The 25,853-nt window shown below is 42.5% G+C and overlaps 1 protein-coding gene across 2 annotated transcripts in view; it reads left to right on the top strand.

Annotated features, from left to right (window-relative positions):
- FRY (FRY microtubule binding protein) overlaps positions 1-25,853 on the top strand; it is a 223,574-nt gene that overhangs the window by 11,794 nt on the left and 185,927 nt on the right. For both annotated transcript variants that reach the window (XM_085536268.1, XM_085536269.1), the window contains exon 2: positions 23,368-23,540. The gene's annotated coding sequence lies outside the window, so the exon portion shown is untranslated. The remainder of the gene's footprint in view (positions 1-23,367; positions 23,541-25,853) is intronic.

Genomic DNA, 25,853 nt, shown 5'->3' with positions numbered 1-25,853 from the left:
ACTTCTGTCCCCGCCTTCTGCCCTAATGTGAGTGACTTCATGTTTTTGGCATGCCTGCCTTCAACAAGCTGACCAGGTGAGCCTGCGCGACTCTCAAATAAGGCAAGAGCTGTGGCAGCTCATCGTCAGTCTTGAATTCCCATAAGTGAACATAAATCCAAGGAAGTTGAAGGTAGGTTTGGAGACCTGTTGACTAATGTTGCTGTGTTATGATTTCCATTTCAGTACCAAAAAGAAGCTTCTGATATCTGTGTAAATAATGACTTATATTCTTTTATTTGTGGGAGTGTCAGTTATACCCAGATGTTAGTTATTAATCACAGGCATTTTGATGATGAATTAGTGTGCATTGTACTGTATAGTGTAATTCTGTAGGGAGCCTGCTTAATTTTTACACAGAATACAGCCCAATGATCTGAGACTGATTTGCTCAAATTTCTTTTAATTCCCTCTCTGCCTGTTTATTTGCCAATTTAGATACTTAAAAAACATAAGAGCATCCAGGAGTGTGTCCAAATTGCTTTGGTATTTTGAGGTGAACAGATGTTAATGACAGAAAAGTTCCTTAAGAACATAACAAGACAATGTGAAGTGTACCTGTGATTTCACTGCTTTGAGACCCCTGTCTTCCTCAGCTGATGCTGAAGGACTGTGACAGGCTGCAGCATCTGAAGCAGCACTGGGTGTGTGTTTGTGGGCATCAAAAAAAAACCCCATACTGGCATAGTAAAGGCTGTAAAACTGTTGTTATATACCTGAGCCAAAGTATCCTATTCATTTCTGAAAGAAGTCCTCTGATATTATGAAGAAAATACGGAAGTCAGAAATGTTACAGCATTAGATGCCTTTAATGAGACTAGAGGAGTAATTAAAGGGAATTTTAAGATAAACGCTGCTGAACTGTAATACTTTCTAAATTTGATTGCATCTCCAGTGCGACTGGAAGGAGCGATCCCATTCAACATAACCGAGTGCATTAGACTTTGACAGCAAGTTGGGCTCGATCTAGTCCATAATGACAAGTATTCTTTTAGGTAAAAAAAATCTTAAAATTTGCAATGTCATACCTGCTTTTAAATAGGTAGTTCTGCCATTTTAATTGTTAGAATTATTTTGTTTTGATTTAACTTCCATTTCAGCTTAGCAGTCAGAATCCAGGGGTACTGCATCCAGTCATTGTCTGGCCTTTCTTCTCTGTGTTTTCATGTGCATTGTGGCAGGACAAAAAGGTGGTTAGTTCATTGATGATGCTTTATTTTGTTAAAATGTGTAGATAAACTCCCTCTAGCTTGCTTTACTTGACCTCAAACTTGTAAATATCAGCCACAGAACATTGCTCTACGATTTAAACAGATGAACGCCAGTAGTAAATCTTCATTGTAGTGTGTATGATTCAGAAAGCTTGACGGTCAGATGGAAAAATGTTAAATGGAATGGGGAAAAAAGTCCTTTCTGGTGTGGTCTTGTATAATGTTCCTCATAAGGAAGGTCAGGATTCAAGGCCAGGTTGGATGGGGCCTTGGGCAACCTAATGTAGTAAATCTGGAAGTTTGGTGGCCCTGCCAGGCAGGGGGGTTGGAGCTTCATGATCCTTGAGGTCCCTTCCAACCCAGGTCATTCTGTGATTCATAAGACTTTGACCACTTAAAAGGATTGTTGAGGCTAGTGGGTAACAAACAGGTAACAAACTTTTTTACATAACATCAAATGTCCAAGTTTGGTCAAGGAAAGACTTGCAAGTGGCTGTTGCTTTATTTACTGTTATTTTGAGCAAATATTTTACTTTCTAGAGAAGTATTTTCAAACTGAGTATTATAACATGACCTAATTTTCAACATGCTCTTAGTTTTCAGTACTGCCAGCAGAAATTTGTTAGTATTGTCAATTACTTTACAATGGTAAAGTATAATTTGTACAGGTGAACTAACGCTGTTCTCCTTTTGGGTCAAAGTTGAAGTGAAGTTCTTTCTCCCCCATATGAAGCTTTTCGTTTGTAAAGCCTCTCTCTGGTCTGTTTGCTGGCTGAGCTTGGCTGGTTGCAGGGCAGACTCCTCAAAGTCATGTAGCAATGGCCAAGGACTGTTCTGTTTGACTTTATTGAAATAATTATAAATTATACTGGCTTCAGCAAGAAGAGGCCCATGAGCCACTTCATTACTGGAGCTGTAATCTACATTCCTGTGTGGTGCAAATTGCATGGTGCAAATTGTAAGGTGGTCAGAACTGGCACGTACACTGAATGATCGCAGGAGCTTTCTAGCATATTTATGGAGAAGCTGAATTGGGAAAGTAAGGTCTGGGAGGAGGTCAGGATCACACAGTTCTGCTCTGAGGAGATCACTGAAGTTTTGTGTTCAAGCAGGAGCAAAAGAATCTGAGGTACCTGCATCTGCAGTATGTTCAGCTGAAGGGAGTTGTGAGTACAGTCCTGGTGTTCTCCTTTGCTGGCCAGGCAGCTTCTGTGTGCTGAGGGAAGTGCCAATACTTTGGTTTTTAGGCCAGACATTAACATCAGCTGAGAGCTTAAGATACAGTACTTTCTGTGTTTGAGCCTGATTGTCAGGGATCAGCAGGATGTAGTTGCTCTCCAAGTGAAAGTGAGCCAGCAGCTGGTGATGATAACAGTGAGCATAATCGCACACCACCCCAGTAAGGAGAGTGTGATGTGGTGGCAGTGTCCAAGGGCAGCCAATAAGACCAGTTTCACACAATCACAGAATGGCTGTGGGGGGAAGGGACCCCTGGAGGCCCCTTGGCCCAAGCCTGCTGCAGCATGGACACCCTGAGCAGGATGCCCAGCACCACACCCAGCTTTCAGAGAACTTCAAGGAGGAGACTTTACAGCCTCTGGGCACCTTGTGCCAGTGGTCCATCACCTGCACGGCACAGAAGTGCTCCTGGTGTTCAGAGGGAACATCCTGTGTGCCACTGCTGGCGCTGGGCACCATGGAAAAGAGCCTGGGTGGAATCTCCTGGAACATAAATACAACCATGCTTCAGGTATTTATGGACACTGATGAGATCCCCCTGAGCCTCTTCTTCTCCAGGCTGAGCTCTCCCAGCCCTCTCAGTCTGTCCTGACAGGAGAGGTACTCCAAGCCTTTCATCATCTTGATGGCCCTCTGTAGGACTCCAGTCTGTCCAGGTTCCTCATGTACTGAGGGGCCTAGAACAGGCCTCAGCATTCCAAGTGCAGCCTTACAAACACTGAGTAGAGGGGAAGGATCCACCTCCCTTGACCTGCTAGCCTCAATTTAGCTAATGTCATCAATTTACAAGCAATGAGCCGATAATGTTCCAATTAGAAACTTTTATTAATTGTAGCGGGTAAAACAAAAAGGCAATTCAGCGCTGGGCGACAGGGGAATCCTCGTTCCTCCAACTGCCGCGCCTTCCCGTCCCTTGCAACTTCTTTTGTAAGGTCCATCCCGAGTGTATTGTCCTTTAATTGGTCGGTCGTGATCGTGCCACTTGGTGTGTCGTTCCTTGGTTGGTCCTTCTGTGAAACTTTGTATCCATCGGGGCGCGCTTTGCCTGTAACTATGCAGAGTACACAATCTACCCATAAAATTAGAGTGCTCTGCAACCCTTGTGGCCTCCATATTCCACCATCACATCCCGGTCCTAATGAACAAGCACTCCACCACAATGCTACCACATCCCGGTCTTAATGAGCAAACATTTTATCACAGTCCCCCCTTTTCTTTTATTGTACTATTTTGTTTTGCTCATTAAACCGTTTTAGTTCTTGTCGACTCCTGGGCTCTTTTTCTTTGTTCTAACTGTTTTCTTAGTTCAGGCATTGTATCTATTGCTACCCCCGTTTGATCAACGTAGGTGCAACATTGTTCTTTAAGAGCCACACATAGTCCCCCTTGCTGCAATAGGAGAAGATCCAACCCCCTTCTATTTTGTAACACTACTTCTGATGGGACCACTTAAATGACTCATGTGTCTGTACCTCTGTACCCCAACCCTCATTAATGAGACTTAATATTATTATCAATTGAGCTAGTTTTAGATAGGCAGTTTTCCCACTGCAGTAGTGAGTCTTTAATTGTTCGGGGGAGTTATTTCCAGTCTTGGGGTATCTTCTGGATTCTAAATCTTTGGATTCATTCATAATGGAGCAGACCCCTCCACATGTTTTATCTCCTCTGCCTCGCCCATCGACTCGGTTGCCTCGAGCCATGGGGTGTATAATCTTCTCGGCAGCAAGAGTATTCTTCAGGAGGGGCTGGTTTTGCTTCCCTTTTAAGTGGGTCTTTGGGGTACTGCACCCTATTCTTTTTCCCACTGGTTATACACTTAAGTGATGCTGGTAAGGATCTAAATTCACCCCCAGGTTTACCCCCTTCTATTAAAATTTCCACGGCCACTCTGAAGGCTAATAACCAATTTGTGTATCCCTGTTTCCGCAGTGGGTCCACTACCTTTCTAAAACATATCCCAACAGTTGCATTCACAATAGTCAAAATATTCCCTTCTACATTAAATTCTATACTGATACGTTTATACAATCATTGTTAATTCATGTTCTCATTTTCCTTGACGGAGGGTTTCGTGACAGTTTTACTTTCAAATCACCCGCTGGACTAGTGACTCTCCATTCGTGATTTTGTACTGGACCCTTAACACGACTAGCATGTGTCCATCCTTTTTCAGCAGTTCTGATGGCAGTATTGGTAGTCAATAACACCAGATAGGGACCTTCCCAGCGAGGCTGCAGTGTGGTTTCTCTCCAGGTCTTTATCAGAACCCAATCTCCAGGCTTTATTCGATGGAGGGTAATGTCCAGAGGGGGTCTTTGAGTCAATTGTCCCTTTTTCCACAATTCCTGTTTATACTTCATTAATTCCGTGATATAAGCTTGAATGTTCTGATCTACCACCCCCGGGTGATCTTTAGGGGTTCCTGCATCATATGGCATTCCGTATAACATTTCGAAGGGAGATATTCCTATGTCAGCCCGGGGCTGGGCCCTAAGGTTTAAGAGGGCAAGGGGAATGCATTTTATCCATGAGAGCTTAGTTTCTAGTGTTAATTTGGCCAATTGCTTTTTTAGTTCCCCATTCATTCTCTCTACTCGCCCTGAACTCTGTGGGTGCCAGGGAGTATGTTCTTCCCATTTTATTCCCAAGGCTTCAGCTATATTTCTAGTGATTCTTGATGTAAAGTGTGGTCCTTGATCTGAATCTATTACTTCTGTTACCCCATACCTAGGGATGATTTGTTCGAGTAATATTTTTGTTACTACCTGAGCTGTTGCTTTAGTTGTGGGGAATGCCTCTACATAATGTGTGAGGTGGTCTATTATGACTAATACATATTTATATCTTCCTACTTTAGGAAATTCGGTAAAGTCAATTTGGACTCTAGAAAATGGCCTAGTGGCCAAGGGTCTTCCCCCCATAGGCAGTTTTCTTTGTACGGCTCTGTTTATCTTTAAGCACGTAATACATCCTTGAGTAATATGTCTAGCTAGATTATGTAGGCCTATACACATGTACTTAGTGGCAAAATGATCTATTAAAGCTTGGCTTCCCCAGTGGGTCCGTTCGTGCAACTGGGTCAGCACCTGAGATGCTATTGACTTAGGCAGTACCTCTCTCCCGTCAGCTAGATACCACCTCCCTTCTGTGTTTTTAGTTATTCCCATCTGATTCAGTTTTTGTTCTTCCTTCGGTGTAAACGAAGGGGCCTCATCATGTGTCAATTCTTCCTGCCTCTCCTGCCTCAGGACCAATTCCCTGAGGGCAGCTTGCTTAGCTTCTAGGTCTGCTGCATTATTTCCTCTAGTCTTGTAATCGGTCCCCTGTTGGTGTCCTCTAAGGTGTACCACCGCTATCTTCTTTGGTTTTCGTAGGGCCACTAAGAGTTGCTTTATTAATTCTTGATGTATTAAGTCCTTTCCTTGGGAATTTATCAATCCCCTTTCTTCCCAAATCTTCCCAAAGGTATGTATTACCCCATAACTATATTTGGAATCGGTATAGATAGTGCCCTCTTTTCCCTGTAATCTTTTTAGTGCCTGTAAAACAGCATACAGCTCGCAAGCTTGAGCTGACCAAGTGTTACTCAAGGGTCCTGATTCCAATACCCGGAGGGTCTTTCCATCTACTATTGCATAACCTGATCTTCTCTTTCCCTCCACTACTCTAGAGGATCCATCCACAAATAATTTTTCCCCTTCTCTTAATTCTTCTTCTTCTAAATCTGGTCTGATTTTTGTTTGTTCTTCTATCGTATGTAAACAGTTATGAATGAGTCCCACATTTTCGGGTTTTCCATATAAGAATTCTGCAGGATTCTGGAGACTTGTGGTCTCCAGGGTTAAGTTAGGGGCTTCCAGTAAGATACCCTCATACTTTAGAAGACGAGAATCAGATATCCATTTTTCAGCTTTTTGTTGGAGCACATTTCTAATATTGTGGGGAGATAGTACCTTTATATTGCTGTTAAAAGTAATTTTCCTGGCTTCTTCTACCAATAACGCACACCCAACAATTGCTTGTAAGCAAGTGGGCCATCCTCGGCTCACAGGGTCTAATAATTTTGACAAATATCCAACGGGTTTCTTCTTCCCTGCCCAATCCTGTGTTAAAACCCCATACGCTGTACCACTGTCTATGTTAACGAATAAATAAAAGGGTCTTTTTAAGTCAGGCAGGCTCAAGACAGGGGCATTGATGAGATCCTCCTTCAGCTTTTGTAGATTCTCTTCATCTTGTCTATCCCACTTTATTAATCCATCGGTACTGAGCTTTTGATATAGGAACTTTACTTTACTGCTATAATTTTCGATCCATTGTCTACAATATCCCACTAATCCCAGCAATTGTCTTATTTGTCTCTTATTGCTTGGCGACGTCAGGGACAATATTCCTTGTATCCTTTCAGGATCTATCTTCTTTTCTCCTTTACTCAGGTAATGCCCTAGATATCTAACCTCCTCTTCCACAAATTGCAATTTCCTTTTTGATACTTTAAGTCCTTTCAGTCCCAAAAAGTTCAGCAATTTAATACTTTCTTTCCGAACCTTTCCCTCATCCTCTCCAGCAATTAATAGATCATCTACATACTGTATTAATTTGGTATCAGGATCTAGCTGATACTCTTGCAGGATCTGTTCTAGGGCTTGCCCAAACAAATTAGGGGATTCTGTGAAGCCTTGGGGGAGTACAGTCCACCTTAATTGCTGTTTTCTGTTAGTATCTGGGTCTTCCCACTCAAATGCAAAAAAATCGCGGCATGTCTCATCTAAAGGGCAAGCCCAAAAAGCATCTTTTAAGTCTATGACACTATACCACAAGTTGTCGGGCCCTAATTTACTTAGCAATGTATAGGGATTAGCTACAACTGGGAACCTAGATACAGTGCGCTTGTTAATTTCCCTCAGATCATGAACCAACCGATATGTTCCATCAGGTTTCTTTACCGGTAATATAGGGGTATTAAATGGGGACATACAGGGTTCCAGTAATCCTTTGCTCTTGGAAGGACTTTTCGTCTCTCATTCTAACCCTGCAGTCCCTCTTCATGTGTCCCTTTTTCCTGCAATAATAGCATATTCTCTCCTCCTCCCTGTTTTCAGGCTTCCTAAATTTTTGCTGTCCTGGAATTCGATTTTGCGTCCATCCCCCCATTTTCCTTTCCAATTCCCTACTTTCTCTGACCGCTGCTACCATCATCCTAACCTGCCTATTATGTCTTTCTTCCTCCCTTCTTACATATACCTTCTGAGCTTCCCTCAAAAGTTCATCAAGCCCCCGATCCTGCCAATTTTCTATCTTTTCTAGTTTCTTGCGGATATCTTCCCAAGCCTTAGCTACGAACTGTGTTTTGAGCAGAGCCTGGCCTATCGGTGTATCGGGATCCAATCCTGAATATAGTTGTAAATTCTTGCGTAACCTTTCTAGCCATTCAGTGGGTGTTTCCTCCTTCTTTTGTCTTTCATTAAAAGCTTTATTTATATTCTGACCTCTTGGGACTGCCTCCCTAATGCCCTGGATAATGATAGTTCGCAGGTCCTGCATGTGAGTCCTATGATGTTGATTTTGATGGTCCCATTGCGGATTCTGTAAGGGCCATTTAATATCCGCAGCAGGCCCGTGGGCATGTTGAGCATCCCAAATGCGCATCCCTGCACGCCTAATCATACCTCTCTCTTCTGCTGTGAACAGTATACTTAGAATAGATTGTAGTTCCTCCCAGGTATAAACATTTGGCCCTAAGAACTGATCTACTCTGTCTGCCACCCCCAGGGGATCTTCTAGTATATTACCCATTTCCTTCTTAAAATCTCTAACATCCCCTGAATTTAAGGGCACTGATATAAACCCCATCTGAGGTTGTGGACCTCCCATGGGCATTTCTCTTAAAGGGTAGAGGTTATTTTGTCGTGCCTTTGCCCGTGTCACAGGCCCTCCCCCTTCTATCTTTTGTACTTCTCCCTCTCTCGAATCCATCTGCCCATGATCCAACTGAGGAGGAGAAGGTAGGGGAATTGCTGGTGGTACAGCATATGGTGGGGGTCCCACTAAGGCCTCCTCTTCCCTTCGAGGTTTACGTTTTTCGACATCTTTTTCTTTTCGTGTCAAATTCAAAATGGGGACTCCTAAACCCTCTGGGCGAGTGACCCATACTGCTGCATAGTCACTTTCTTCTTGATTGAAAGGGGTTTTGGAGTTTACCCAAAAATTTAATTGCTGTTGTACCCAATCTTCATTAGAACCATACTTAGGCCACCATACTGCCGGGCCAATTTGTTGTCCGCTCCAAATTTCTATACAATAATAAATCATCTTTGCTTTATCTTTATTTCTTGTTCCTGGATAGTGCGTCCAGGCAATTAGCATGAACCCTAAAGGTGAGTCCTTAGGAATGGATGGTCGTTTAGAAGGGGTGGGTGGTTTAGTTTTACACTGCCCCATCTCGTTCTTTACTTCTTGCTCTCTTGTTTTATTCAACGTCTGTAGCTCCCCCTAGTGCCCGTAGCTCTAGGGGAACACCTAAATAATAATCATCCCTAGTGCTCGTAGCTCTAGGGGAACACCTGAATAATAATCATCCCTAGTGCTCGTAGCTCTAGGGGAACACCTAAATAATAATCATCCCTAGTGCTCGTAGCTCTAGGGGAACACCTAAATAATAATAATCATCCCTAGTGCTCGTAGCTCTAGGGGAACACCTGAATAATAATCATCCCTAGTGCTCGTAGCTCTAGGGGAACACCTAAATAATAATAATCATCCCTAGTGCTCGTAGCTCTAGGGGAACACCTGAATAATAATCATCCCTAGTGCTCGTAGCTCTAGGGGAACACCTAAATAATAATAATCATCCCTAGTGCTCGTAGCTCTAGGGGAACACCTGAATAATAATCATCCCTAGTGCTCGTAGCTCTAGGGGAACACCAAAGAATAACCCTCCATAGAGCCCATAGCCCTAGGGGTTGTGGTGGTGAAAGGGTCCCGCTTATACCCTGTACCCACCCTTCGGCGTGCCCTCACTCAGTGTTGCATTCACTCGCTTCCCCCAGGTCGTGGCCCACGCCCTCGCGGGCAATGGGAACCGCACTACTGTGGGGTCCACACTCGCTCGGGTTAGTGCCGGCTGCCGGCCCCCCTTCACAAGCACACAACACTCGCCACACGCCGGATTCCCAACCCAGACCGGACTATACTCACCTGTCCTGCGTCTTCGTCCGGACTTTCGTGCACGAAATTTAAAGGGTTAACCGGTTTTTCCTTGCCTTTGTGTTTTAAATTTCGGATCGTCGGCAGGAGTAGGGCGGGAGGATAGGAGCCGAGGCCGCCTATTTAGGCGGGGCGCCCCCTCAGGCTCGTACCCACGCCAGTATTCCCGTCCGAGTCACGGCGCCAAATTGTCATCAATTTACAAGCAATGAGCCGATAATGTTCCAATTAGAAACTTTTATTAATTGTAGCGGGTAAAACAAAAAGGCAATTCAGCGCTGGGCGACAGGGGAATCCTCGTTCCTCCAACTGCCGCGCCTTCCCGTCCCTTGCAACTTCTTTTGTAAGGTCCATCCCGAGTGTATTGTCCTTTAATTGGTCGGTCGTGATCGTGCCACTTGGTGTGTCGTTCCTTGGTTGGTCCTTCTGTGAAACTTTGTATCCATCGGGGCGCGCTTTGCCTGTAACTATGCAGAGTACACAATCTACCCATAAAATTAGAGTGCTCTGCAACCCTTGTGGCCTCCATATTCCACCATCACATCCCGGTCCTAATGAACAAGCACTCCACCACAATGCTACCACATCCCGGTCTTAATGAGCAAACATTTTATCACAGCTAACACAGCCAAGAATACTATGAGTCTTCTTAGCACATTGCTGAGTTATGTCCAGCTTGGTGTCCAGTTTGCCATGCAAGTCTGACTGTAGTCATGAAAAAGGCCCAAGATGAAGTCAGTAGGCATGGCTTGGTCACATACACCCTCAGACAGGGCCCAAGGGCTCAGCGTAGCTCCCGAGGAAAAGAGGGAAACCCTCAAGATGGTTTTTCATAAATCTTTTGCAGCAGCTTTTCTCACAGCTCTCTGCATTGGAGAGGAGCTGCCCTCAAGCACAGCCATCCAGTACCTGGGCAAGGAGGAAGAGGAGATGCTCAGGGCCTTGATGCTGACCTTTCAATACCATTTTTGTACTTAGAGGAGATAGATTTAGTCAGTTGTGCTTTCTTCTGTTGTCATCTTAAACATACTTATTGACAGCAGTGAGGCTCTGAAAATATGATCAAGCTTCTAATTGAATTTGCATCGCAGTTTTCCCTATTCTATTTTTATTTTGTTTTCTATTATATTTTATTTCTACCCTTATTTATACTGAGGCGGGGGAGAAGATGACAGATCCCAGCGTGACTCCACAAATGAGGGCTTTGAAGAGCAATGCAAGGAAACCACTGCACCATGCTCAGCTCCATTGCAGGACAGCTGACAGCTGCTCAGTACAAGCCTGGTAATTCCTGCTTTCAGGTGGCAGGAGGCCACTGGTGAGGACAGACCCAAAGGAAAGGTTCACCAAGGCTTGCAGATTTGTCAAGGACAATGAAGTCTTAGCCAAGCATGAACAACTAAGAGTTCTTTCTAGACAGTATCCATCCTACTGTGATATCCCATAATTTCTTATCTGTGCTGGTTTTGTGGTGTGATAATTCCTGCAGGAAAATGAATTGCACCTTTTTTACTTTTATCCGGCATGGGGTTAATTATTCTTCGAGGGAACGTATCACATAATTCTTTTTTAGAATAGTGAGCTATGAGAGAATGATATTAAGGACTTATGAGAAAGGCTGTTGCTTCCATGCTGGCAATATTACAGATAGATTTTTACATATAAAAGAAATGTTAGAAATTGCTGCCAGGATGAAAATTAATGATATTCTCAAAAGCACAGCTTGATTGGTGCTCCCTAGAGACCCAGTGTAAGAGTGGGGCAAAGAGGAAACGTTGTTTTGCTTTATAAGTTGAAGGCAGGAGTGGTACAGTGTTAAAGCATCAAGGATATCTTCTGGATTAATAATTGATTAAAAGAAAGTCTCACAAATTGAGGTGTAGGAAAATGAATTGTGACTGTGTGACAGAATGGCAAAAAGGAAGGAGAAGATGAATAGGGTCAAGAGTACTGGGGATATACAGGGGAAAAAAGATAACGAAGAAAAAGAGAATTAGAAAGAAAGGAGGGAGGCAGAAAACCAGGAAAGGAGAAACGGGAGAAAAAAGCTGCAAGAAAAATATTGATTTTGAGAATATGAAGAATGATATGTATAGCAATGGCTGTGCATACAAAGAAGAGGAAAGAAAACAGTCAAATTAAAGTTATGTCTTTTGTAAGTCTTATAGCACCAAGAAGGCTGTCAGATGTGAACGTGTTTTGAGTTCAGTTACTTACTGAAAACAAGTGATTTGATTCTAAATCTTAATAGGGATTTGAAAATGTATGGTCTGTGAAAGATGGACAGTGTAAGGAGCTCAAAGTATTGCCTCAGGATATTACATTCATGCCTTTTACATTCTCAGTATCCTGGTGGTGATTCGGAGCTATGTATTTATGCTTAGTAAGTAAAGCAGGAACCGGCTCCTTTTTAGAAAAGTTAACCTGTCATGCTGCTAAGCAAATGGAGGCATACTGTTATCCTGCAAACTCCATGGTTTGTGGTGCAACAAAACAGACGCTGTTCACGTCTACATTTGTGGTACAATAAGAATACCAAGTAATCCAACAGCTAAATCTAATACTAGTTTAAAGATTCACTGATTAAGGCTAGGAAATGAAGAATAGTGTTACCATGGTGAAGTCTGTACGATAAAGCACAAGAAGAATAAGCTAGTGAATAATTGATACATGTCTAAGATTAGAAACGATCGTTTACAGTGTGCTCTTTGATATTCATGCATGGTTTTTACTTTAAAAAACCTCAGAGAAACATGTTGGTGTTATACTATACTGTGGTAGGATTTTGTGTAAACTTCTAACCAAATCACCAGTGGCTCATATGTAAGAATACAACATTTGCAGTGCAGTACTCCGCAGTGCTGAGAGTGCTCAAGCATAAATCAGAAAGTTCCAAAATGCCAAGCTTATAACGCGTTATGTATATGGCCAGGCTGCATGTATCACTGTATCGGTTTAAAATATCACAGAAATAAATGACTGCATGTCATAGGGTTTAGTAAGGCAGGTGGAAACCTTGTGCCTGTGTCATTAGCTTCTTTTCATTTTATCTTAAAAAACAGCAGTTTAATCTCTGCATCTTTTTCAGTAGTAATCTAATAAGGTGTCATCTTGAATTAAAGACAGCCAATTAAAAACTTAGGCCATCTTGAATTAAAGAACTGTGCATGTAAGTGTCCTGATAAAGTTTAAAGACACACTGTTTCAAAAGGGATAAAAATCTGCCTGCTATGGCCAAAGATTTTTATCTCTGATGCAAAGTAAGCTATTTTGTGGGATAAACACTGTAGATCTTCTGGAGCAAAGAACTGAAGGCATCATGCCTGTATAAACAGTTTTGCTTAGTAAATATGTCATTTATTTGTGTAAACGTTGTGATTGAAGTCAGTGAACGTATGCTGAGTTCAAAATACAGCCCAGCTGCCCTGTAGCAAACTTCTCATAAATTCCTTTTCAGAAATCCCAGTATCAGGAGCTATTTTTCATTAAGTAGTCCCATTAAAATAAATAAAATACATGCATTTGGCTTGCATGCAAGAATGTTGAAGTTATTAGTTTTGTTTCTCACAAGGTGAATGCAGTTATTCAAGAAAAAAAATGGACTAATGTGAAGTAATTTTCATAAAAACACTGTTTGCTTAATTACAGATATGTTTGTTTTCACCGTTTTAATGCATTACGTTTGCTAAACAACTTGTTACAAAGGCCCCACTACAGCAAACACCTCATCATGTTCCCTAGAGGATGTTTATGATCAGGTTATGACCATGTATTTACAGCTTAAAAAGAGTGCACATAGTGTGTATCTCAAAATCTAATTGTACTAAGGGACACGGCTTACTGAGGAGATATTGGGTATCAGAGAGTCCAAAGGAGAGCTACTAAATGGGGAAGGGTCTGAGTGCACGGTGTGCGAGGAGCGGCTGAGGCCCCTGTTGTGCTCAGCCCAGAGCAGGGCAGGCTGAGGGGAGGCCTGATGGCGGCTGCAGCTCCTCACAGGGAGCGGAGGGGCAGCGCTGAGCTCTGCTCTGTGTGACAGCGACAGGGAACGGCATGGAGCTGTCAGGGGAGGGGCGGCTGGGGGTGAGGGAAAGGGGCTGCACCACAGGGCGGTGGGCAGGGAACAGCCTGCGCAGGGCAGTGGGCACAGCCTGAGTGCTGGAGCTCAGGGAGCACATGAGTTTGAGTGGTCCTTCGTGGAGCTGAGGGTTGGACTCGGTGATCTTTGTGGGTCCCTTCCAACACAGAATATTGTGTGATTCTGTGATCAAGAGCTTTGTGCAGTATTAATGCTTTTGAGAAAAGGATGTTGGTGGAGATAGATGTTCATTTGGTTTTGTTAGCCTAAGTTTTGAATAAAGTGTTCTCTGCTTAATTCTGAAGCAGTTGGCTGGCAGTGCGATTAACAGTGGTTTATTGTACGATTGAAGAAAGCCATATTGATTGCTGGTATAAAGGCGCCCTCAGTGATGCTTTCTGAATTGTTTAGTTTTCCTAAATGAAGTCATCTTTTAAAGATTTTCCAACTGAAGGTCTTTTTAAGTTACCCTATTGTTTTGTCAGTCTTCATGATTCTTATTCACAATTTGTTTTTGAGATTGTCACACACACAACAGCTAGAAAATGTATTAAAGTTATTATTCAGGGCACTACTATTATCAGATTTGGGCATCCTGAGTTAGGTTTTGTATTTTTTGGCAGATAACTTGATAACTTGGCTCTAATAGCTCAAAGTTTTCAGATAGCATTAGGATTGGCATTCCTATTTTTGTCATTTAATGTGGTAATAAGTAAGTGGGCAGCAAATTGGCACTGCAAAATAAAAAGTCATTTACTTGCTGCTTCTGTTGATCTTTTGACTTCATTCTTCATTCTGAAGTTCTTGATGCTTGCTTTACTAGAAAGGCATGACAGGTGGTTACATCAAGGGCGAGTATAGAACATATAAGTTGAGATGAGGCCTAGCTTGGTTGTGGATTTTGATCCAGAGATTATTAAACGTAGCAGTGCCAGGATCACTGAAGTTGTCTGTGTGTCTGATTAATGAACATCACTGTGAGGAGGGGGATCAGAAAAAGAAAAAATCAATGCCAGTGTAGAGACCCAAAGAGTAGTTCCTATAGTTCCTATGTGAAAACTACTGCACCCAGTCACGTTACAGAAGCCCACTAAAATATTTCAGTTTTTAACCCACAATTAAACTTTTAGTTGTTTCTGTAAAAGCATTTTTTTAATATGAAATGAACCTCCGCTCCTCCTTTCCCCACCAAACCAAGACACAAGATGCAGCTGGCCATACTTGCACTAGGACAGCATGCTGCTTCCAAGGAGGCAGCATCCTTGTGCTGGTCTCATGTGGCTGAAGTGTGCTGAGGTCTTTTGGTGGTCAATAGCAAAGTCAGATCCTGGAGCACCAGTCTTCCTGCAAAACCCCATTTATCTTTATTTATTTATTTATTTAGCCATGAATAGGGAATTCCTTGGCTTCTAACAAATAAAGTGCTTTCACCTTATTATTTTCACTCAGAGAGCAGCAAGGCTGAGGTTATGTGAACATTTTCACCAGGAGTTAATCAGTGCTGATGGGGAAAAATCAGATCACTTCATCCTCCATCGCTGGCTCAGTTCTGCCAGCTCCTGATGCGGCCCGTGCTTTAGTCAGCCCAACAGAAGGTTTTGGGAAGCACAGGGAGGGTTGTGGTGATGGGTTTTTCTTGCTACTGTTGCTCTGTGGGTTTTATTCAGTTTGTTTTGATTCTCTGTTTTTGTTTCGTTGTTGTTATCAGATGTCAGTGCCTTTTAAGTAAACATCTATTTCAGTCCTTTTCACTGTTGGCAGGTGTGGGTGGTTACAGCACTAGTTGAGGTGGATTCTGCATAGATCAGTTGTGTTTAAAAAGGTCTTGGAAAATAGGCAGAGATGGGAGAGCTTAAGATCAGAAAAAGATGGCGTTTATTAATGGTGATTGTCAAAGTTACCATCAGTTTTGATCTCTTGGGAGACATTAGGGAGCTATGGGTGACCATTTTGAGGGTTAGTGACCCAAGTCCTGCCATAGTGGGGGCAAACGAGGTCATCTATTCTATGATCTCAGCCCTCATTTATCAGGTTATTGTTGAGATATTCATTCTGCATCACTTAATTTACTGGTAGAAAAGAAGATAAGTAAATGGTTTCAGGAGCACTGAAACCAGCAGGCTGCCTTTGCTAATAGTAATGTGGGTGTACAGTCAGTTGGCAAGATGAACATTTTGTCACAAATTAGATAAATGTTATTAAAAATCCGCTTGACCTTACGCATGTTTAGTAAGAAGCATTTTGTCAAATTGGGCTCTAGGGGCTGTATAATAAAACATCAGAGAGTAGTGCCTGAGGAGAGCATTGGTACATTTATCAGTCTGCTGTGGAATGGCAGCGATGCATCTCAGACTCCTCATGTAGTGCATTCCTTTAGACCCAGGAAGGTCTCTTTTCTACACAAAGGAGTGTGGTCATCAGAAAAGGCTCCTGTACAAAAGAAACCTGTATGATAACAGCTGAAGCATCCATAAGAGCTAATACTGGCTGTCTTTCAGAGCATGAGAACAGGAGGTGTATGCATGGTGTGCATTAGGCAGAAATGTTCAAGTTGCCTTTTGGAGATGTATGCACCAATTGGGAGCTTCCTGCTTCTCTGTCCTGGTCAGGCAAACCCAAAGGAGTCTTTCCTTGCTGGGTATGGACAAGTGACAGAGCTCTGCTCTTTCTAGCACCCAAACTAAATGCCTTTCCTGTGCTGCACAGTGATAATTGATTTAAAGTCAGTGCAAATACCATGTTAGAGTAATATGCTCTGCAGGCTGAGCACAGTGCATCTGTGCTTTTTGGGATGTAGTTTCTTCCTTCTGCACTAAATACTTTCAAAACTGAAAAAGTGTTGTTTGTTTTTTTATGGATATAAATGGGCTTTTCTTAGCTTTTCATCACCATGGACTTAATCTGTTCTGGACAGGAATGGAAAGGGAGACATTCTCAAAATGGGAGGAATGGGATGTGGGGAGCATTAAATAAAATCATTTCTATGAACAAGGTAGTGTATGGCCAAATAACTTTTCGTTCAGTGATGTTAGAAGTACGGGTTTTCTCGGTTCTTCACAGAATATTTATTTAATGTCTCTAAAGTGATCTCTTCTATCATAGATTCACCATGGTTTGAAAAGACTTCCAGGATCATCCAATCTAGCTGTCCACCTACCGGCAATACTTCCCCACTAAATTATGTCTGTTAGAACATCTAAACGTCTCTTCAACACCTCCAGAGACAGTGAGTCCCCCACCTCCCCAGACAGCCCCTTCCAGTGTCTGAACACTCTTTTGGAGAATAAATTTTTCCTGACAGCCAACCATCCTGAATCTCCTCTGTTGCAACTTGAAGCTGTTCCCTCTCATCCTATTGCTATTACACGGGACAAGAAGCTGACTCACACCTCACCGCATCCTCCTTTCAGGCAGCTGACCAGAGTGATAAGGTCTCCCCTGAGCCCCCTCTTCTCCAGATTGAACAATCCCAGCTCCCTCAGTCACTGCCCATCAGATTTGTGTTCCGGACCCTTCACAGCTTCATTGCCCTTCGCTGGACATGCTCCAGTGAGGGGCCCAAAACTGAACGCAGTACTGGAGATGCAGCCTCACCAGAGCTGAGTACTGGGCAGTACTATTTTTTTATACAAGCCAGGATGCTGTTGGCCTTCTTGGACACCTGGGCACACTGCTGGCAGATGGTTGACGCTCAGATGAACAACACCCCCATATCCTCTCCTTCCATGCAATCTTCCAGCCACTCTGCCCCAACCCTGTATTGTTGCCTGTGGTTGTTGGGGCCAAAGTGCAGGACCTGGCACTTGGTCTTCTTGAATTTCATCCTATTGGACTCAGCCCCATGATCCAGCCTGTCCAGATCTCTCTGTAGGGCCTTCCTACCCACAGACAGATGGGCATGTCTTCCCAACTTGGTGTCATGTGCAGACATCCTAAGGATGCCCTCGTCCAGGTCATCAGTAAAGATGTTGAGCAGGACAGGCCCCAATGCTCACCCCTGGGGAACACCACATGTGACTAGTTGCCAGCTGGATTTAACTCCATTCACCACTGCTCTCTGGACTGGTCATCCATCCAGTTCTTTACCCAGCAGTGTTGTGAGCTTGTCCAGGAGAGCACTGTGGGAAACAGTGTAAAAGGCTCATACCTCCATCTACTTTAAACAGCATAAACTTAGAAAATAAAATTAATTTTATTCCTGAAATTCAGTTAATAGTGACTTTCTTGTTCATGTTCGCGTCTTTCAGTTTACCTTCTCAACGAGAAGATCCTGATAGTGAAACTTCCTCTCTAACTATTGAAAGACCCAGCTGTTTTCCCAGTAATTTTTTAACACGGCATTTTGATAAGCTGAAATCGTTTCGGTATTCAATGGGAGGGGCAGATGGGTGGCATTACAGCAGAGTATTTACATGATTCTCTGCAGGAAATAACCTGTTCTCTGCATATATTATTTCTCCCAATAATCATTATCACATTATGATCTCAGAACTAATTACAACTTTGGCTGGGAAATATTTTAGCAGCCTTTGATTCTTTCTTCTGTGTTGCTTTTCACCTTCCTTGTTTTTAAACCGAGTTCCATTTCTCCTACAGAATGGCTGTGCTTCCCCTCATAGCCAGCAGCTCCTGCATCTTTTTCTCTTTTCCTTTGCTTTGAGTTGCAAAACACGTGTGGGGCAGTTGCTGTTTGGAGCCCCACCCGTGGGGTTGCTATGCAGGAGAGCTCCTTGCGTAAGGAACCTGCGAGCCAGCAGCCAAGTTCTAGAGGAAGCCACTTCCATCTGTTTAAGCAGAGCTTTCAAACATGGTTGGGGGGGAAGAACGCAACGGTAATTTTGTCTTAAAATAATGAAACAAAGAAAATGTTTGCCTGAAGTATAAATGAAGAATAAGTAAATAAATAAAACCTGGAAATACCTGATAAATTGATGAGTGCTGACTGTGATTTGCAAAGACTCGGTTGCTTTTCTTCATTCCTTATGTTTGTGGATGTGGCTCCAGTCGGGGTCCACCTCAGGCTTCAGCCTTGTGACCTCGAATGAACTGTGCAGATTTTGTGGGATCATTATGCTCTTGTTCTGTGCAAGAGATCACAGAATCAATCACAGAATGACCCGGGTTGGAAGGGACCTCAAGGATCATGTAGTTCCAACCCCCCTGCCTGGCAGGGCCACCAAACATACACATTTACTAGATCAGGTTGCCCAGGGCCCCGTCCAACCTGGTCTTGTACACCTCCAAGGACGGGGCATCCACAACCTCCCTGGGCAGCCTGTTCCAGGGCCTAACCACTCTCCTAGTGAAGAACTTCCCCCTAACATCCAACCTAAATCTTCCCTCTTTTAACTTAAAACCATTTCCCTGTGTCCTGCTATTGTCAGCCCTTTTGAAGAGTTTACTCCCCTCCTGGATGATGTTTACTCCCCTCCTGGAGATGTTTCTATTCTATGTCAGATTTCCTTCTCCATCCCCACTAAGCATTACAATAATGATTACCTGACATAGAAGTGGGCATGCTAGCATTTGAAATTCAGTAGTAATGCTTTCTAATGAACAGTACTACAAACTGCCTTGACTAAAGCCCATGTGTGTCAGCGTGTTCTGGAGGCTGTTGTCTCACCATCAGTTTTAATTAGCACCATTTTGATGCTGACAATCACAGAAATATTAGGAGAGCCCCAGGGGTGGTTCTCGCACCCTGACCTCCCCTGAGGAGCAGCCCTCAGCACCCCGATGTCCCCCAGGGCCGCTTCCCCAGCCCAGCTGCCTCCCCCTCTTTCTCTCTCTGCTTCCCCGATGCAGCTCACATCTGCCGCTGCAGAGCCTGAGCCGGCTTTAGGACGCAGCTGCGGGGCTTTCAGGGCTGAGGGTCTCTGCCGCTGGAAATTGCACCATCTGGCCGCTCACCAGAAGGCAGTGTGCAGTGGTTATATTTAGATCACCATGTCTTTGGCATCTGGACTTTATTTATCTGCTCGCTCCACGGGATGTGGCTTGAGTACTATCTTTTTGTGGATACAGTTCTTCATAATGTGTCTATTGTTAAGTTCTCAGTTACACGAGTGCAGTTCTTTCTGCAGAGCTGTCGTTTGTATTGGTGGGAGCTGCGTATGAGATGCCATTCAGTATTAGCGTTTGTTAGAAATATCACACAAAAAGGGCTGGTAAAAAGACAAACAAACAAACAATTTGCCCTTCTAATTAGATAAATTCTGGCCATCTGCAGAGATGGGCTAACGCATGGCACGTCCAGCAATACTGAGTATAAAATGAGAGGCAACGCTGAGAACACAAGGTAAGGTGCTGCTGCAAGGCCAATAGAGGGTGCTGAAGGAATGCGGCTGCTACCTTCACTAGTTACTTCATTTCTTGAGGAACAGTGTGTATTTGGACAAACCTCCTTGTTTTGGGATGTCTTGTACCAGCTGTAAACTCAGTGCATTTTTATTTTTTTTTAACTCAAGACCATAATTTTCAATACATTTTTGAATATTGTTTTATAATATAAGAATTATTTCAGAAATGACCAGCACAAGTATTTAAAAGAGAAAGAATTGCAAGAGTTGCAAATGAAAATACTGTTTTTTCAGGCAAAAATAGTTGGGCGCAGCCTAAGTGCTAATGATCTTTGATTTGATACGTCTGTCCAGGCTGGATGTGGCTCTGGGCAGCCTGTTCTGGTGGTTGGTGACCCTGCACGTAGCAGGGGGGTTGAAACTCAATGATCTTTGTGGTCCTTTTCAACCCAGACCATTCCATGATTCTATGATGCTGTGAGTTACACATGTTATATTGCATGTATGAGACTGACGTAACAAAGCACTGAGCTAAGAAAGTCATAGTTTCATGGAGAAAATACCTGTGTGGGAATAGCAAATTTGCCAAGAAATGCATTGAGAAGGATGAGTAGAAAACAAACTTGTGCAACACTTTGCATTTAAACTCACTATACCCATGCCGTATTCTGTTTTGTGGTTTGCGTGTTTTGCTGTTGAGCTGTGTCCAGGGTCTGTTTTTTGCACTGGTTCTGGAGAAGCTGTGCTCTGTATGTATGGGATTAACTAGCTGTATGTGTGCACATGATTGTATCCTCTGGCTGGAGACTGCTTGGTTCAGCTTGCCCATGTTCTTTAAGTAAAATAAGGCCACAAAAGTCAGGAGATACAGCAGTGGTCTGAGAGTCTGTTAGAGAAAGCACTCCCTTCCTTTCCTCCAGACCCTCCTCTTTCTCCCACTAAGTGAAGGGTAATTGCTTCAGGCTACAAGGGACGGGAAAGTATAATCTGCACTATGGATATGCAGAAACAGCTGATTGCTTTTAATGAGATGCACGGTCTTTTAGTATTACACAGATGACAGACTAAATCCATTGCATTGATGGTGATGATCCAAACAATACCATTCCACATTATTAGGATTTTGGTTGGTTGGCTTAAAACCCAATAGCTTATTTTTGTCAAAAAATCTAACACATTTCTTACCGCATCTCACAGACGTGAATGAACTTCTCAGCGGGGAGATGAGGAACTGAAGTAGTTGCAGAGACCTGTCAGATCTAGTCTGTCAGTTTTTATTTTTCAGAACCAAAACTGCATCTGGGCACTGGGACCTTACCTTCAAAATGCAACTGGAGTGTAGCACACACAAAGATAGCTCAGTTTGCAGACAGTTTGATGGTGCAGATCTGAGCCATCACTGTTCCATCTCAGTGACTTCTGAGTCAGATGCCACAGTTTGATACTTCTCTTAATGTTCAGGAAACTTGAATTCTTAAGTATATATGTGGAACAAGAGAATTATCTGAGTTCAGGGCATTGTTGCTTAAAATGCAGGTACAGCCACACTTGTGTTTTTATGGAAGATAGTTGCCAAGGGCTATCCAGAAGGGAAATAGAGGAAAAAAAATGTTAAAGCCCTTTAATAATACATAGTGAAACAGTGAGGTGGTTTCTGCTGTTACAGGAAAGGTGAGGAGAGGAGACAGGTTTGTAAAGCAGCACCTAGTGAGGTATCAAATGGGAGACAATTTGCTGCTAATATTGAATCTTTTGATTAAGCACATGGTCAAACATTACTGTAGGCTGAACAGGTCAAGTAATACCATTGGTGTTGTACTGCCTTATTTCCTGCCATGGATCTAGATAGTCAGATGGAGATTCAAGAGGCTGATACAGCAGCATGGTGGTTGTCTTGCCAGGTTGTGGATCTCCACCCTTGGAGGTGCTTTGACGGATGTTGTGGTTGGATGAGGGCCTGAGCAGCTGCAGCTAGTACTGAACTAGCTGAGCATGGAGTAAGAGACTGTCAGAGAGAACCAGTGGAGGTTCATCCCACCTGTCCCATCCTATCAGCCTGAGGATGATCTGATGTAGAAGATTGTTGGTTCACTCACACGTGCCATAAGCTTCTAAGGTATTTTCCTTGAAATACAAATACTTCAACAGTGAAGCTTTTTGGCTTCTAGGCATTTGGCTTTCTGAAGCAAGTAAGGTTTCTTACATCACAGATTTAAGTAGTATTTAAACTGTCTTTGTAGCAATGAAATTCATGTTGGTTTTGGTAACCAAGCTCTGTGGGTGTCTCAGTGTGACCATCATGGGACAGCTCTCATAAGAACTGGCCTCAGTTATGCTGCCAGTGGTTCTGAACACAGACATGGTACAGGTGTCAGTCTCTGGCTGCCCTTTGTGTGTGCTGGGATCTGCTGAAACCTCTCCCCTTCCTTTCCTTCCCATTGCTGCATTTCATAACAGCAGTAAGTCTGAGAAGGACACATTGGAAGAGATGTGCCTTCATAGAATGAGTGTGGTGCTTGGGGAAGGACAGTGGAGCCAACTTAATGCTCCTTTGCTACCACATCCAGACTCCAGACCTTGCAGTCCTAAGGCAATCTGCATGTAGGGATTTTGGGGGATGAGATTTTCACCAGTCCAGGTGAGGAAAAGTTACATTAGCTTTGTGCTGCTTCCATATAGCATGAAAACTAATGTACGGAGCCCATCTCAAGGAGTGGTTATGGGTGAATAACTTCTGTTCCTGATCCTGAAGCTGACATTAGACTGTATTAAAAGAGGAATCTACTTCTACTAGTAGGCTATAATTGCAAGGTTCCCACTGGATACCTATAGTTGCACCAAATAAAAATACTATCTGTCTGTTCTAATAGGGACCTTCCCGTTAGAGCCAAAAAATAAAAGTAGATTCCCACTCTTAACATTTTTATTTTTCAGAGGTGTTTACCTCTTCAAAGGAATGACGGTGTAGCTGTTTCTTCTGTTACTGGCAGTTTCTGACCAGAACCCTACAAGAAAAAAGGGAGTCTACTTCATATTGTCAGTGAATGAGATGGGTTGTAAGATTAATAATTGACAATAAAATTTTTCCACTTGTTTTATGTCTGTATACAACAGGATGGAGGAAAGTATGCAATAATCCTTCTAACAGAGTGTATTATGAAATGTTTGGTAGATAAATATAGTTTTTAAGGTTATATTTTAAGACTTGGCTTTTGTTTAATGTGAACTGGAAGCAGTAATATTTCCTATTGTCCAGGTGACTGGAGTTTAAAATGACTGGTTTTTTTCCTAGGTACTTGTGATGGCACATGATGCAAAGCAGTGATCTTCAGGAAGCAAGCAAGATATCATCCATACTGCTTGTAATTAACCCATCTCATCCTGAACTAGGAAACTATGAAAACTACATTGAAAAGTTAAAGCACTAAGAGAAATCACTACTGGAAACTGTTGCTTCAGGGAAAGGTAAGACTCTTAAGTACTGTGTCTTCCTGACTGTACAAGAGATCTGGTTACCAAGAATGAATAATACAGTGAAGTCTGTTGGTTTATGAGCATTTCTTTATTGAGTAAAAGTGACAGCTATTATCCATTTTAAAGTAAATGTTCTAAAATATATATATGCATAGGCCCAAACTATAAAACATTAGGCACATTACAATTTGGAAACTTGTATGTGTGTTTCTTACTAAAAAGGATTGCATGTGTGATTTTAACTACTTGGTAATGACAGGTTTTGGTGATTATTCTTATGACCTTTAAACATGAACTACAAAACTATACTAAGACTCATTAAGATTATCCCATGCAACATGAGATTATGCAAAATATTTTACTGCAAGTAGTTATGAACTCTTGGTCATGACAGCAGTGAAAGTTGGCAGGAGCTGAAGAAACTTGTGGTTTTTAACTCATCTGATAGTGTGCAAGTGTTTAGCTAGAGCTTTCCTAGGGCTGAAATTCCTTACAGAAAACAGTTGGATGTACTGGGTTTTGTAAATGCTGATACTACTGGAAATAGATGAGTAAGCATTTTGCACATATATGTACTCATATCTGATATAACTGCACTTACTACTGTGCTTTTATGTATCGAAGAAAAGTAGAGAGCAAGATGAGTAGAAATTCATCAGCTTCCTTCCCTTAAAACAAAACATTTTTCTCCTACTAAAAAGGCTGGATAGGTTTTAACCTGTCATTATTAAACTCTACTTAGTCCTTCTGCCATACAGAAAATAAGGTTTATTGGAGTCAGTTAATTTTGCCCTGTAATTAATACAGTAAATCACATTGTTAGCAGTATATCTCTAGAAGTACTGGCTTCCTTAATGCTCCCAATTCTATTCCATTGAAGAGAGAATTTTCTTTTGCTTTCAAAGAGTAGTACTATAAAGGCTCTTGGCAGAGCCACAGGCTTCTCAGTCTGAGTAGTTATTTTTATGTTCTTTGCTGATTGATTAAGTGCAGATTTTTCTATTTTGTCTTTTCTGGATTTTTAGCTGATAGTTTTAAGTACATTGGGACAATTGTAATGTAATTTATTATTCAATATAGTCTCTTTTTGCGTGCAAGACAGTGCAGATAAAAAGGAGCAGAAGGATATATTTGTGCTTCGGAGTACAGAGATCTGAACGTTTGTGATATTTGTTCTAGTCCTCCATGGGCATTATGATATGGGAATTTTCCTTGCCTACATATGAGGTGTTCTTTGCAAGAGGCTGTGTACCTGCATGCTGGCAACAGATGGACTGGATGTGTAGGTTCAGTGCGACTTGTGGTCAGGCTCTAAGTCACATCTCAGCAGCAGCAGTCTGTGCATTTTCAACCTGGTGTGCATTGTGACGTGCTGAAATTCACGTGTCAGTCACTGGAGGGCATGAAGGAGATGCCTAAACTATACAAAATATTGCAGTCACAAGAGGAATTGGTGCCATGTGAGCCAGGATGAAATGCATGACTCTGGTCTGGAAATGTACAACCCTATCTAGTTAAGCACTCTCAGCTGGCTAATGAGCACCGTACCCTAGACTACTTTTTGACAGTAATCATGGAACCAAATACGTTCCACTTAGACAAACTCAAAAAGACTAGTTTTGATCATTTCTGGACTATTTTATCTACTGTACTTTGTCTTGAAATGACTGATGACTAATGCTTCTCCTTGACATAGCAGTTAAAGAAGATAAAACCGTACAGCAGTTAAACTAATGGATTCTTAGTGAAAACAATATCTCATTGCAACAGGTTTCCCACACCATATTTGGCATATAAGCTAGTGTCTTGTAACTGTCCTTGAATTCATAGTCAAACCATCATAGAATGGTTTGGGTTGGAAGGAACCTTTAAGACCATCCAGTTCCATCCCCCTGTCATAGGCAAGGATGCCTCCCTCTAGACCAGGTTGCTCAAAGCCCCATCCAGCCTGGCCTTGAACAGTGTTTTTCTTCTTTTAATTACACTGGTGGCACGTGAGAAAAATTAGTAGTACTGAAGTCTGACAAATGTTGATGTTATCTTTCCAAATGTTCTCACAGATTTTGGGGAATAGAGTTGCTGGCATTAGCAAGTGAATGCTACGGGTGATTTTATCTGTTGCTGCTCATAAACACTATTAACTTATTTCCTCTTACTTATTTTAATGCTTCATTTGAAAATTCTGCTCTATGGTTTATTTGGTCTGATAATATTTTCAAGAGTACAATTGTCCAGCTTTAGATTGAATTCAGTCAGTTCTGTGCCTTCAGCTTTTAGAAGAATGAAAAGGGTCTACTGAGATCC

Source organism: Coturnix japonica, chromosome 1 (genome assembly GCF_054131305.1).
Source record: "Coturnix japonica strain WE chromosome 1, WE-NBRP24, whole genome shotgun sequence".
NCBI lineage: Eukaryota > Metazoa > Chordata > Aves > Galliformes > Phasianidae > Coturnix > Coturnix japonica.
This window is presented reverse-complemented; position numbering and strand designations above follow the sequence as displayed.